Here is a 13,171-nt window from a genome sequence, read left to right on the forward strand (position 1 = left end):
TTAAATTGCAGCATTCTGTGTCACAGGTCAGACAAGAGATATCGTTCATCCCTGGCCTGTTGGACCAGTGTTTGTATGATGATTCAGACATGGTCCCTGGTGCCATTCCCCCTCAGAATGGAACATTCTTCATAGCTCCTTCCAGCTGTTGTTCATTGTGTACTTTCCAGACAGAGCTCGATAGATTTTCAGGTACTACGGGAATTAAGGGATATTAGGATAAAACAGGAAGTGGAGTTGAGGTAGAAAATCAGTCATAATCTTGTTGAATGTTGGAGCATACTCAAAGGTCCAAAAGGCCTCCTCCAGCTCCTATTTCTTCCGATCTTAGATTTAAATCTGCAGCTTGTTCAGGAGGTCTGACAATGGAATCAAACCCGTGTCACACTCGGAGAAGGCTTCTCGACTGTGAATGTGCCTGTGCTCCAGGAGGGTTGGTGACAGTCTAAAGGTTCTATCACATATTGTGTCACCCATCTGGGTGCAGTGATGCCTCTGGAGGTCCGTGTGATGTCCTTATTACACACCTCACACCTGAATGTTTTCTCATCCATGTGGACAGCCCGGGGCTCAAGAGCAACAACTGGTGCGTGTTGTATGTTTCCCATTCGATTGGCCTGATCACTAGTTTAAAATCACTGACACAGTATGACTGAAGATGATGTTGTGAAGACCATATAGGAAAGACTGCAGTTGGAATGTCGTTCCTTAAAATAAGATTGCCACAATTCAGGCAATATTTGTGGTCGATTTCTTTTTATATCCAGGAGTCTCTAGTTATGATCAATTTACCAGATCTTTAGATAGAGAATAGAGTTAGTAGTAAACAGCATAGATTTCATATGGGACGATCATGCTCACAGAATCTGTCCAGGAGGTAACAGACAAAGTAGATGGGGGAAATGCACTGGATGTAAATGTACATGAACATTACGAAAGTCATTGACAAGATACCATGTGTAAAACTAACCTTCTCCAATAAGGGATAATGAACTAAGGGGAAGGATAACAAACTGGTTCGGAGGGAGGAATGTGAGCAGGAGATAAAAGCAATGAGCTCGGTGCAGAGTAAAATCACATGGTGTGTAAAAAGGAGAGTGGATTTGACCCTGCCAGGGTGGCACAAAAAGAGTTTGTCATTAATAGTTTCAGTGCCTTGTGACCTTTTGCTACATTGAGGGCGCTATATGAATGCAAGTTGCTGTTGTCAATCGTCACATTTTTCAACCTGGTTGCACAGTTCCCAGCATCAATAAAACATGGTTAGTTAGCAGCTGGTAACCACGGTTACGATCTAGACTGTCTCCCAACAGTCCTTATTCGGGCTCTGAATACATTCCTTATTTGTGCAGGTTCACACAACAGAAACAGAAACCTTGTGGTGAAGAGAATAATTGTGTGTCTCAGTGTCACCCTCTGCTCGATTATTTCACAGCAAAATATAACAACAACTTACATTTAAATAGAATCTTTCACTTAATAAAATGTCCCAATATGTTTCAACAGGAATGTTATCAAATGTAATTTGGCACCAAGCCACGTAAGTAGATATCAGGGCAGATCTCCAAAAGGTAGGTTTAAAGAGCATCTTAAAGGAGGAAAGAGAAGTAAAGAGCTGGAGAGGTTTAGAGAGGGAATTCAAGAGCCGAGGGCCAAGGCAGCTGAAGGCCAGTCTGCCAACGGTGGAGCAATTAAAATCAGGGAAGCTCAAGGACAGAATGAGAGGAGCAGAGATCTGGGAGGATTGTAGAGCTGGAGGAGGTCATGCTGATAGACCATATCGTTTAGGCTAAAACTAAAAAACATATTTATTATGGATTCTAAATTTACGCAGAATCAAACACAGAGCAACACAGTATTAAACACACATCAGTGTTTTAAATTACATTTTGAAACCAAGAAAGCATTTCAAGCTGCTTATGAGTATTTATGAAGTGTCCTTGAACTGCATTTTGAACTAACATAACAATGAGGTCTACAGCTCCATGGAATACTGCCACCATGTCATTACACTGAAATATGGCGACCTAGGTAGAACCTACAATTTTCTTTCATGTCCAGCGATGAAAGACGAGGAAGATACTATTTGTTTTTCAAAGGACTATTTATCATAGGTTTTAATGATCAAACAACTACTTTCCCAGAAGGATAATCACTGATAGATCAGCCACTATAGAAAATGGCTGACTGATTCTCTATGACAAACTTCCAAACATTGTCCACAGTCTTTGATGATGTTGCCCTTATGGAGATAGATCTACAGGTTGCCCATAACAGAAGCATATGTCACATTGCAAATTTGATATTAACTCCAAAGGTCCACTGTGTATTGCTGACACTGAACCCTCACTCCAGATATTTACTGTACATTGCTGACACTGAACCCTCACTCCAGATATTTACTGTACATTGCTGACAATGCACCCTCACTCCAAATATTTACTGTACATTTGCAGACACTGAACCCTCATTCCAGATATTTACTGTACATTGCTGACACTGAACCCTCACTCCAGATATTTACTGTACATAGCTGACAATGCACCCTCACTCCAGATATTTACTGTACATATGCTGACACTGAACCCTCACTCCAGATATTTACTGTACATATGCTGACACTGAACCCTCACTCCAGATATTTACTGTACATTGCTGACAATGCACCCTCACTCCAGATATTTACTGTGCATTGCTGACACTGAACCCTCACTCCAGATATTTACTGTACATATGCTGACACTGAACCCTCACTCCAGATAATTACTGTACATTGCCGACACTGAACCCTCACTCCAGATATTTACTGTACATTGCCGACACTGAACCCTCACTCCAGATATTTACTGTACATTGCTGACACTGAACCCTCACTCCAGATATTTACTGTACATTGCTGACACTGAACCCTCACTCCAGATATTTACTGTACATTGCTGACACTGAACCCTCACTCCAGATATTTACTGTACATTTGCCGACACTGAACCCTCATTCCAGATATTTACTGTACATTTGCTGACACTGAACCCTCACTCCAGATATTTATTGTACATTTGCTGACACTGAAACCTCATTCCAGATATTTACTGTACATTTGCTGACACTGAACCCTCATTCCAGATATTTACTGTACATTTGCCGACACTGAACCCTCACTCCAGATATTTACTGTACATTTGCTGACACTGAACCCTCACTCCAGATATTTACTGCACATTGCTGACACTGAACCCTCACTCCAGATATTTACTGTACATTTGCCGACACTGAACCCTCATTCCAGATATTTACTGTGTATTGCTGACACTGAAACTTCACTCCAGATATTTACTGTACATTGCTGACACTGAACCCTCACTCCAGATATTTACTGTACATTGCCGACACTGAACCCTCATTCCAGATATTTACTGTACATTGCTGACACTGAACCCTCACTCCAGATATTTACTGTGTATTGCTGACACTGAACCCTCACTCCAGATATTTACTGTACAGTGCTGACACTGAACCCTCACTCCAGATATTTACTGTACATTGCCGACAATCCACCCTCACTCCAGATATTTACTGTACATTGCTGACACTGAACCCTCACTCCAGATATTTACTGCACATTGCCGACACTGAACCCTCACTCCAGATATTTACTGTACATTGCTGACACTGAACCCTCACTCCAGATATTTACTGTGTATTGCTGACACTGAACGCTCACTCCAGATATTTACTGTACATTGCTGACACTGAACCCTCACTCCAGATATTTACTGTACATTGCCGACAATCCACCCTCACTCCAGATATTTACTGTGCATTGCTGACACTGAACCCTCACTCCAGATATTTACTGTACATTGCTGACACTGAACCCTCACTCCAGATATTTACTGTACATTGCTGACACTGAACCCTCACTCCAGATATTTACTGTACATTGCCGACAATCCACCCTCACTCCAGATATTTACTGTGCATTGCTGACACTGAACCCTCACTCCAGATATTTACTGTACATTGCTGACACTGAATCCTCACTCCAGATATTTACTGTACATTGCTGACACTGAACCCTCACTCCAGATATTTACTGTACATTGCTGACACTGAACCCTCACTCCAGATATTTACTGTACATTGCTGACACTGAAACCTCACTCCAGATATTTACTGTACATTGCTGACACTGAACCCTCACTCCAGATATTTACTGTACATTGCTGACACTGAACCCTCACTCCAGATATTTACTGCACATTGCCGACAATGCATCCTCACTCCAGATATTTACTGTACATTTGCTGACACTGAACCCTCACTCCAGATATTTACTGTACATGGCCGACACTGAACCCTCACTCCAGATATTTACTGTACATTTGCTGACACTGAACCCTCATTCCAGATATTTACTGTACATTGCTGACACTGAAACCTCACTCCAGATATTTCCTGTACATTGCTGACACTGAACCCTCATTCCAGATATTTACTGTACATTGCTGACACTGAAACCTCACTCCAGATATTTCCTGTACATTGCTGACACTGAACCCTCACTCCAGATATTTACTGTACATTGCCGACAATGCACCCTCACTCCAGATATTTACTGCACATTTGCTGACACTGAACCCTCACTCCAGATATTTACTGTATATTGCTGACACTGAACCCTCACTCCAGATATTTACTGTACATTTGCTGACACTGAACCCTCACTCCAGATATTTACTGTGCATTGCTGACAATGCACCCTCACTCCAGATATTTACTGTACATTTGCTGACACTGAACCCTCACTCCAGATATTTACTGTACATTGCTGACACTGAACCCTCACTCCAGATATTTACTGTACATTTGCTGACACTGAACCCTCATTCCAGATATTTACTGTACATTGCTGACACTGAACCCTCACTCCAGATATTTACTGTACATTGCTGACACTGAACCCTCACTCCAGATATTTACTGTACATTTGCTGACACTGAACCCTCACTCCAGATATTTACTGTACATTTGCTGACACTGAACCCTCATTCCAGATATTTACTGTACATTTGCTGACACTGAACCCTCATTCCAGATATTTACTGTACATTTGCCGACACTGAACCCTCACTCCAGATATTTACTGTACATTTGCCAACAATGCACACTCACTCCAGATATTTACCGTACATTTGCTGACACTGAACCCTCACTCCAGATATTTACTGTAAATTGCTGACACTGAACCCTCACTCCAGATATTTACTGTACATTGCCGACAATGCACCCTCACTCCAGATTTTTACTGTACATTGCTGACACTGCACCCTCACTCCAGATATTTACTGTACATTGCTGACACTGAACCCTCATTCCAGATATTTACTGTACATTTGCTGACACTGAAACCTCACTCCAGATATTTGCTGTACATTGCCGACAATGCACCCTCACTCCAGATATTTGCTGTACATTGCCGACAATGCACTCTCACTCCAGATATTTACTGTACATTGCTGACACTGAACCCTCACTCCAGATATTTACTGTACATTGCTGACACTGAACCCTCACTCCAGATATTTCCTGTACATTTGCTGACACTGAACCCTCATTCCAGATATTTACTGTACATTTGCCGACACTGAACCCTCACTCCAGATATTTACTGTACATTTGCTGACACTGAACCCTCACTCCAGATATTTACTGTACATTGCTGACACTGAAACCTCACTCCAGATATTTACTGTACATTGCTGACACTGAACCCTCACTCCAGATATTTACTGTACATTGCTGACACTGAACCCTCACTCCAGATATTTACTGTACATTGCCGACAATGCACCCTCACTCCAGATATTTACTGTACATTTGCTGACACTGAACCCTCACTCCAGATATTTACTGTACATGGCCGACACTGAACCCTCACTCCAGATATTTACTGTACATTGCCGACAATGCACCCTCACTCCAGATATTTACTGTACATTTGCTGACACTGAACCCTCACTCCAGATATTTACTGTACATTTGCTGACACTGAACCCTCATTCCAGATATTTACTGTACATTTGCCGACACTGAACCCTCACTCCAGATATTTACTGTACATTTGCTGACACTGAACCCTCATTCCAGATATTTACTGTACATTTGCCGACACTGAACCCTCATTCCAGATATTTACTGTAGATTTGCTGACACTGAACCCTCATTCCAGATATTTACTGTACATTTGCCGACACTGAACCCTCACTCCAGATATTTACTGTACATTTGCCGACACTGAACCCTCATTCCAGATATTTACTGTACATTGCTGACACTGAACCCTCACTCCAGATATTTACTGTACATTTGCCGACACTGAACCCTCATTCCAGATATTTACTGTACATTGCTGACACTGAACCCTCACTCCAGATATTTACTGTATATTTGCCGACACTGAACCCTCATTCCAGATATTTACTGTACATTGCTGACACTGAACCCTCACTCCAGATATTTACTGTATATTTGCCGACAATCCACCCTCATTCCAGATATTTACTGTACATTGCTGACACTGAACCCTCACTCCAGATATTTACTGTACATTTGCCGACACTGAACCCTCATTCCAGATATTTACTGTACATTGCTGACACTGAACCCTCACTCCAGATATTTACTGTACATTTGCCGACACTGAACCCTCATTCCAGATATTTACTGTACATTGCTGACACTGAACCCTCACTCCAGATATTTACTGTATATTTGCCGACACTGAACCCTCATTCCAGATATTTACTGTACATTTGCTGACACTGAACCCTCACTCCAGATATTTACTGTACATTTGCTGACACTGAAACCTCATTCCAGATATTTACTGTACATTTGCTGACACTCAACCCTCATTCCAGATATTTACTGTACATTTGCCGACACTGAACCCTCACTCCAGATATTTACTGTACATTTGCTGACACTGAACCCTCACTCCAGATATTTACTGCACATTGCTGACACTGAACCCTCACTCCAGATATTTACTGTACATTTGCCGACAGTGAACCCTCATTCCAGATATTTACTGTGTATTGCTGACACTGAAACTTCACTCCAGATATTTACTGTACATTGCTGACACTGAACCCTCACTCCAGATATTTACTGTACATTGCCGACACTGAACCCTCATTCCAGATATTTACTGTACATTGCTGACACTGAACCCTCACTCCAGATATTTACTGTGTATTGCTGACACTGAACCCTCACTCCAGATATTTACTGTACAGTGCTGACACTGAACCCTCACTCCAGATATTTACTGTACATTGCCGACAATCCACCCTCACTCCAGATATTTACTGTACATTGCTGACACTGAACCCTCACTCCAGATATTTACTGCACATTGCCGACACTGAACCCTCACTCCAGATATTTACTGTGTATTGCTGACACTGAACCCTCACTCCAGATATTTACTGTACAGTGCTGACACTGAACCCTCACTCCAGATATTTACTGTACATTGTCGACAATCCACCCTCACTCCAGATATTTACTGTACATTGCTGACACTGAACCCTCACTCCAGATATTTACTGCACATTGCCGACACTGAACCCTCACTCCAGATATTTACTGTACATTGCTGACACTGAACCCTCACTCCAGATATTTACTGTACATTGCCGACAATCCACCCTCACTCCAGATATTTACTGTACATTGCTGACACTGAACCCTCACTCCAGATATTTACTGTACATTGCTGACACTGAACCCTCACTCCAGATATTTACTGTACATTGCCGACAATCCACCCTCACTCCAGATATTTACTGTGCATTGCTGACACTGAACCCTCACTCGATATTTACTGTACATTGCTGACACTGAATCCTCACTCCAGATATTTACTGTACATTGCTGACACTGAACCCTCACTCCAGATATTTACTGTACATTGCTGACACTGAACCCTCACTCCAGATATTTACTGTACATTGCTGACACTGAACCCTCACTCCAGATATTTACTGTACATTGCTGACACTGAAACCTCACTCCAGATATTTACTGTACATTGCTGACACTGAACCCTCACTCCAGATATTTACTGTACATTGCTGACACTGAACCCTCACTCCAGATATTTACTGTACATTGCCGACAATGCATCCTCACTCCAGATATTTACTGTACATTTGCTGACACTGAACCCTCACTCCAGATATTTACTGTACATGGCCGACACTGAACCCTCACTCCAGATATTTACTGTACATTTGCTGACACTGAACCCTCATTCCAGATATTTACTGTACATTGCTGACACTGAAACCTCACTCCAGATATTTCCTGTACATTGCTGACACTGAACCCTCATTCCAGATATTTACTGTACATTGCTGACACTGAAACCTCACTCCAGATATTTCCTGTACATTGCTGACACTGAACCCTCACTCCAGATATTTACTGTACATTGCCGACAATGCACCCTCACTCCAGAGATTTACTGCACATTTGCTGACACTGAACCCTCACTCCAGATATTTACTGTATATTGCTGACACTGAACCCTCACTCCAGATATTTACTGTACATTTGCTGACACTGAACCCTCACTCCAGATATTTACTGTGCATTGCTGACAATGCACCCTCACTCCAGATATTTACTGTACATTTGCTGACACTGAACCCTCACTCCAGATATTTACTGTACATTTGCTGACACTGAACCCTCTATCCAGATATTTACTGTACATTTGCTGACACTGAACCCTCATTCCAGATATTTACTGTACATTGCTGACACTGAACCCTCACTCCAGATATTTACTGTACATTGCTGACACTGAACCCTCACTCCAGATATTTACTGTACATTTGCTGACACTGAACCCTCACTCCAGATATTTACTGTACATTTGCTGACACTGAACCCTCATTCCAGATATTTACTGTACATTGCTGACACTGAACCCTCACTCCGGATATTTACTGTACATTTGCTGACACTGAACCCTCACTCCATATATTTACTGTACATTTGCTGACACTGAACCCTCATTCCAGATATTTACTGTACATTTGCCAACAATGCACACTCACTCCAGATATTTACTGTACATTTGCTGACACTGAACCCTCACTCCAGATATTTACCGTACATTTGCTGACACTGAACCCTCATTCCAGATATTTACTGTACATTTGCTGACACAACCCTCATTCCAGATATTTACTGTACATTGCTGACACTGAACCCTCACTCCAGATATATACTGTACATTGCCGACACTGAACCCTCACTCCAGATATTTACTGTAAATTGCTGACACTGAACCCTCACTCCAGATATTTACTGTACATTTGCTGACACTGAAACCTCACTCCAGATATTTGCTGTACATTGCCGACAATGCACTCTCACTCCAGATATTTGCTGTACATTGCCGACAATGCACCCTCACTCCAGATATTTGCTGTACATTGCCGACAATGAACCCTCACTCCAGATATTTACTGTACATTGCTGACACTGAACCCTCACTCCAGATATTTACTGTACATTGCTGACACTGAACCCTCACTCCAGATATTTCCTGTACATTTGCCGACACTGAACCCTCATTCCAGATATTTACTGTGTATTGCTGACACTGAACCCTCACTCCAGATATTTATTGTACATTGCTGACACTGAACCCTCATTCCAGATATTTACTGTACATTTGCTGACACTGAAACCTCACTCCAGATATTTGCTGTACATTGCCGACAATGCACCCTCACTCCAGATATTTACTGTACATTGCTGACACTGAACCCTCACTCCAGATATTTACTGTACATTGCTGACACTGAACCCTCATTCCAGATATTTACTGTACATTTGCTGACACTGAAACCTCACTCCAGATATTTGCTGTACATTGCCGACAATGCACCCTCACTCCAGATATTTGCTGTACATTGCCGACAATGCACCCTCACTCCAGATATTTACTGCACATTGCTGACACTGAACCCTCATTCCAGATATTTACTGTGTATTGCTGACACTGAAACTTCACTCCAGATATTTCCTGTACATTGCTGACACTGAACCCTCACTCCAGATATTTACTGTACATTGCTGACACTGAACCATCATTCCAGATATTTACTGTACATTTGCTGACACTGAAACCTCACTCCAGATATTTGCTGTACATTGCCGACAATGCACCCTCACTCCAGATATTTACTGTACATTGCTGACACTGATCCCTCACTCCAGATATTTACTGTACATTGCTGACACTGAACCCTCACTCCAGATATTTACTGTACATTGCTGACACTGAACCCTCACTCCAAATATTTAATGTACATTGCTGACACTGAAACTTCACTCCAGATATTTACTGTACATTGCCGACACTGAACCCTCATTCCAGATATTCACTGTACATTACTGACACTGAACACTCACTCCAGATATTTACTGTACATTGCTGACACTGAACCCGCACTCCAAATATTTCCTGTACATTGCTGACACTGAAACTTCACTCCAGATATTTACTGTACATTGCCGACACTGAACCCTCATTCCAGATATTTACTGTACATTTGCTGACACTGAACCCTCACTCCAGATATTTACTGTACATTGCTGACACTGAACCCTCACTCCAGATATTTACTGTACATTGCTGACACTGAACCCTCACTCCAGATATTTACTGTGTATTGCTGACACTGAAACTTCACTCCAGATATTTACTGTACATTGCTGACACTGAACCCTCACTCCAGATATTTACTGTGCATTGCTGACACTGAAACTTCAATCCAGATATTTACTGTACATTGCTGACACTGAAACTTCAATCCAGATATTTACTGTACATTGCCGACACTGAACCCTCATTCCAGATATTTACTGTACATTTGCTGACACTGAACCCTCACTCCAGATATTTACTGTACATTGCCGACACTGAACCCTCACTCGATATTTACTGTACATTGCTGACAGTGAACCCTCACTCCAGATATTTACTGTACATTACTGACACTGAACCCTCACTCCAGATATTTACTGTGTATTGCTGACACTGAAACGTCACTCCAGATATTTACTGTACATTGCCGACACTGAACCCTCATTCCAGATATTTACTGTACATTGCTGACACTGAAACCTCACTCCAGATATTTACTGTACATTGCCGACAATGCACCCTCACTCCAGATATTTGCTGTACATTGCCGACAATGCACCCTCACTCCAGATATTTACTGTACATTGCTGACACTGAACCCTCACTCCAGATATTTACTGTACATTGCTGACACTGAACCCTCACTCCAGATATTTACTGTACATTTGCCGACACTGAACCCTCACTCCAGATATTTACTGTACATTTGCCGACACTGAACCCTCATTCCAGATATTTACTGTACATTTGCTGACACTGAACCCTCACTCCAGATATTTACTGTACATTGCTGACACTGAACCCTCACTCCAGATATTTACTGTGTATTGCTGACACTGAAACTTCACTCCAGATATTTACTGTACATTGCCGATACTGAACCCTCATTCCAGATATTTACTGTACATTGCTGACACTGAACCCTCTCTCCAGATATTTACTGTGTATTGCTGACACTGAAACTTCACTCCAGATATTTACTGTACATTGCCGACACTGAACCCTCACTCCAGATATTTCCTGTACATTTGCTGACATTGAACCCTCACTCCAGATATTTACTGTACATTTGCTGACACTGAACCCTCACTCCAGATATTTACTGTACATTTGCTGACATTGAACCCTCACTCCAGATATTTACTGTACATTTGCTGACACTGAACCCTCACTCCAGATATTTACTGTACATTGCTGACACTGAACCCTCACTCCAGATATTTACTGTACATTTGCTGACACTGAACCCTCACTCCAGATATTTACTGTACATTTGCTGACACTGAACCCTCACTCCAGATATTTACTGTACATTTGCTGACACTGAACCCTCACTCCAGATATTTACTGTACATTTGCTGACACTGAACCCTCACTCCAGATATTTACTGTACATTTGCTGACATTGAACCCTCACTCCAGATATTTACTGTACATTTGCTGACACTGAACCCTCACTCCAGATATTTACTGTACATTGCCGACACTGAACACTCACTCCAGATATTTACTGTACATTGCCGACACTGAACACTCACTCCAGATATTTACTGTGCATTTGCTGACATTGAACCCTCACTCCAGATATTTACTGTACATTTGCTGACACTGAACCCTCACTCCAGATATTTACTGGACATTTGCTGACACTGAACCCTCACTCCAGATATTTACTGTACATTTGCTGACACTGAACCCTCACTCCAGATATTTACTGTACATGGCCGACACTGAACCCTCACTCCAGATATTTACTGTACATTGACACTGAACCCTCACTCCAGATATTTACTGTACATTGCTGACACTGAACCCTCACTCCAGATATTTACTGTACATTGCCGACACTGAACCCTCACTCTAGATATTTACTGTACATGGCCGACACTGAACCCTCACTCCAGATATTTACTGTACATTGCTGACACTGAACCCTCACTCCAGATATTTACTGTACATTGCTGACAGTGAACCCTCACTCCAGATATTTACTGTACATTGCCGACACTGAACCCTCACTCCAGATATTTACTGTACATGGCCGACACTGAACCCTCACTCCAGATATTTACTGTACATTGCTGACACTGAACCCTCACTCCAGATATTTACTGTACATTGCTGACACTGAACCCTCACTCCAGATATTTACTGTACATTTGCTGACACTGAACCCTCACTCCAGATATTTACTGTACATTTGCTGACATTGAACCCTCACTCCAGATATTTACTGTACATTTGCTGACACTGAACCCTCACTCCAGATATTTACTGTACATTGCCGACACTGAACACTCACTCCAGATATTTACTGTACATTGCCGACACTGAACACTCACTCCAGATATTTACTGTGCATTTGCTGACATTGAACCCTCACTCCAGATATTTACTGTACATTTGCTGACACTGAACCCTCACTCCAGATATTTACTGGAC

The 13,171-nt window shown here is 42.0% G+C and overlaps 1 protein-coding gene across 2 annotated transcripts in view; it reads right to left on the bottom strand.

Moving 5' to 3' along the window:
- The window catches only part of LOC137359015 (zinc finger protein 235-like), a 165,265-nt gene that overhangs the window by 49,645 nt on the left and 102,449 nt on the right, over positions 1-13,171 (bottom strand). The gene's annotated exons all lie outside the window — the stretch shown is intronic.

This window comes from Heterodontus francisci, unplaced genomic scaffold, assembly GCF_036365525.1.
Source record: "Heterodontus francisci isolate sHetFra1 unplaced genomic scaffold, sHetFra1.hap1 HAP1_SCAFFOLD_615, whole genome shotgun sequence".
Taxonomy (NCBI): Eukaryota; Metazoa; Chordata; class Chondrichthyes; order Heterodontiformes; family Heterodontidae; genus Heterodontus; species Heterodontus francisci.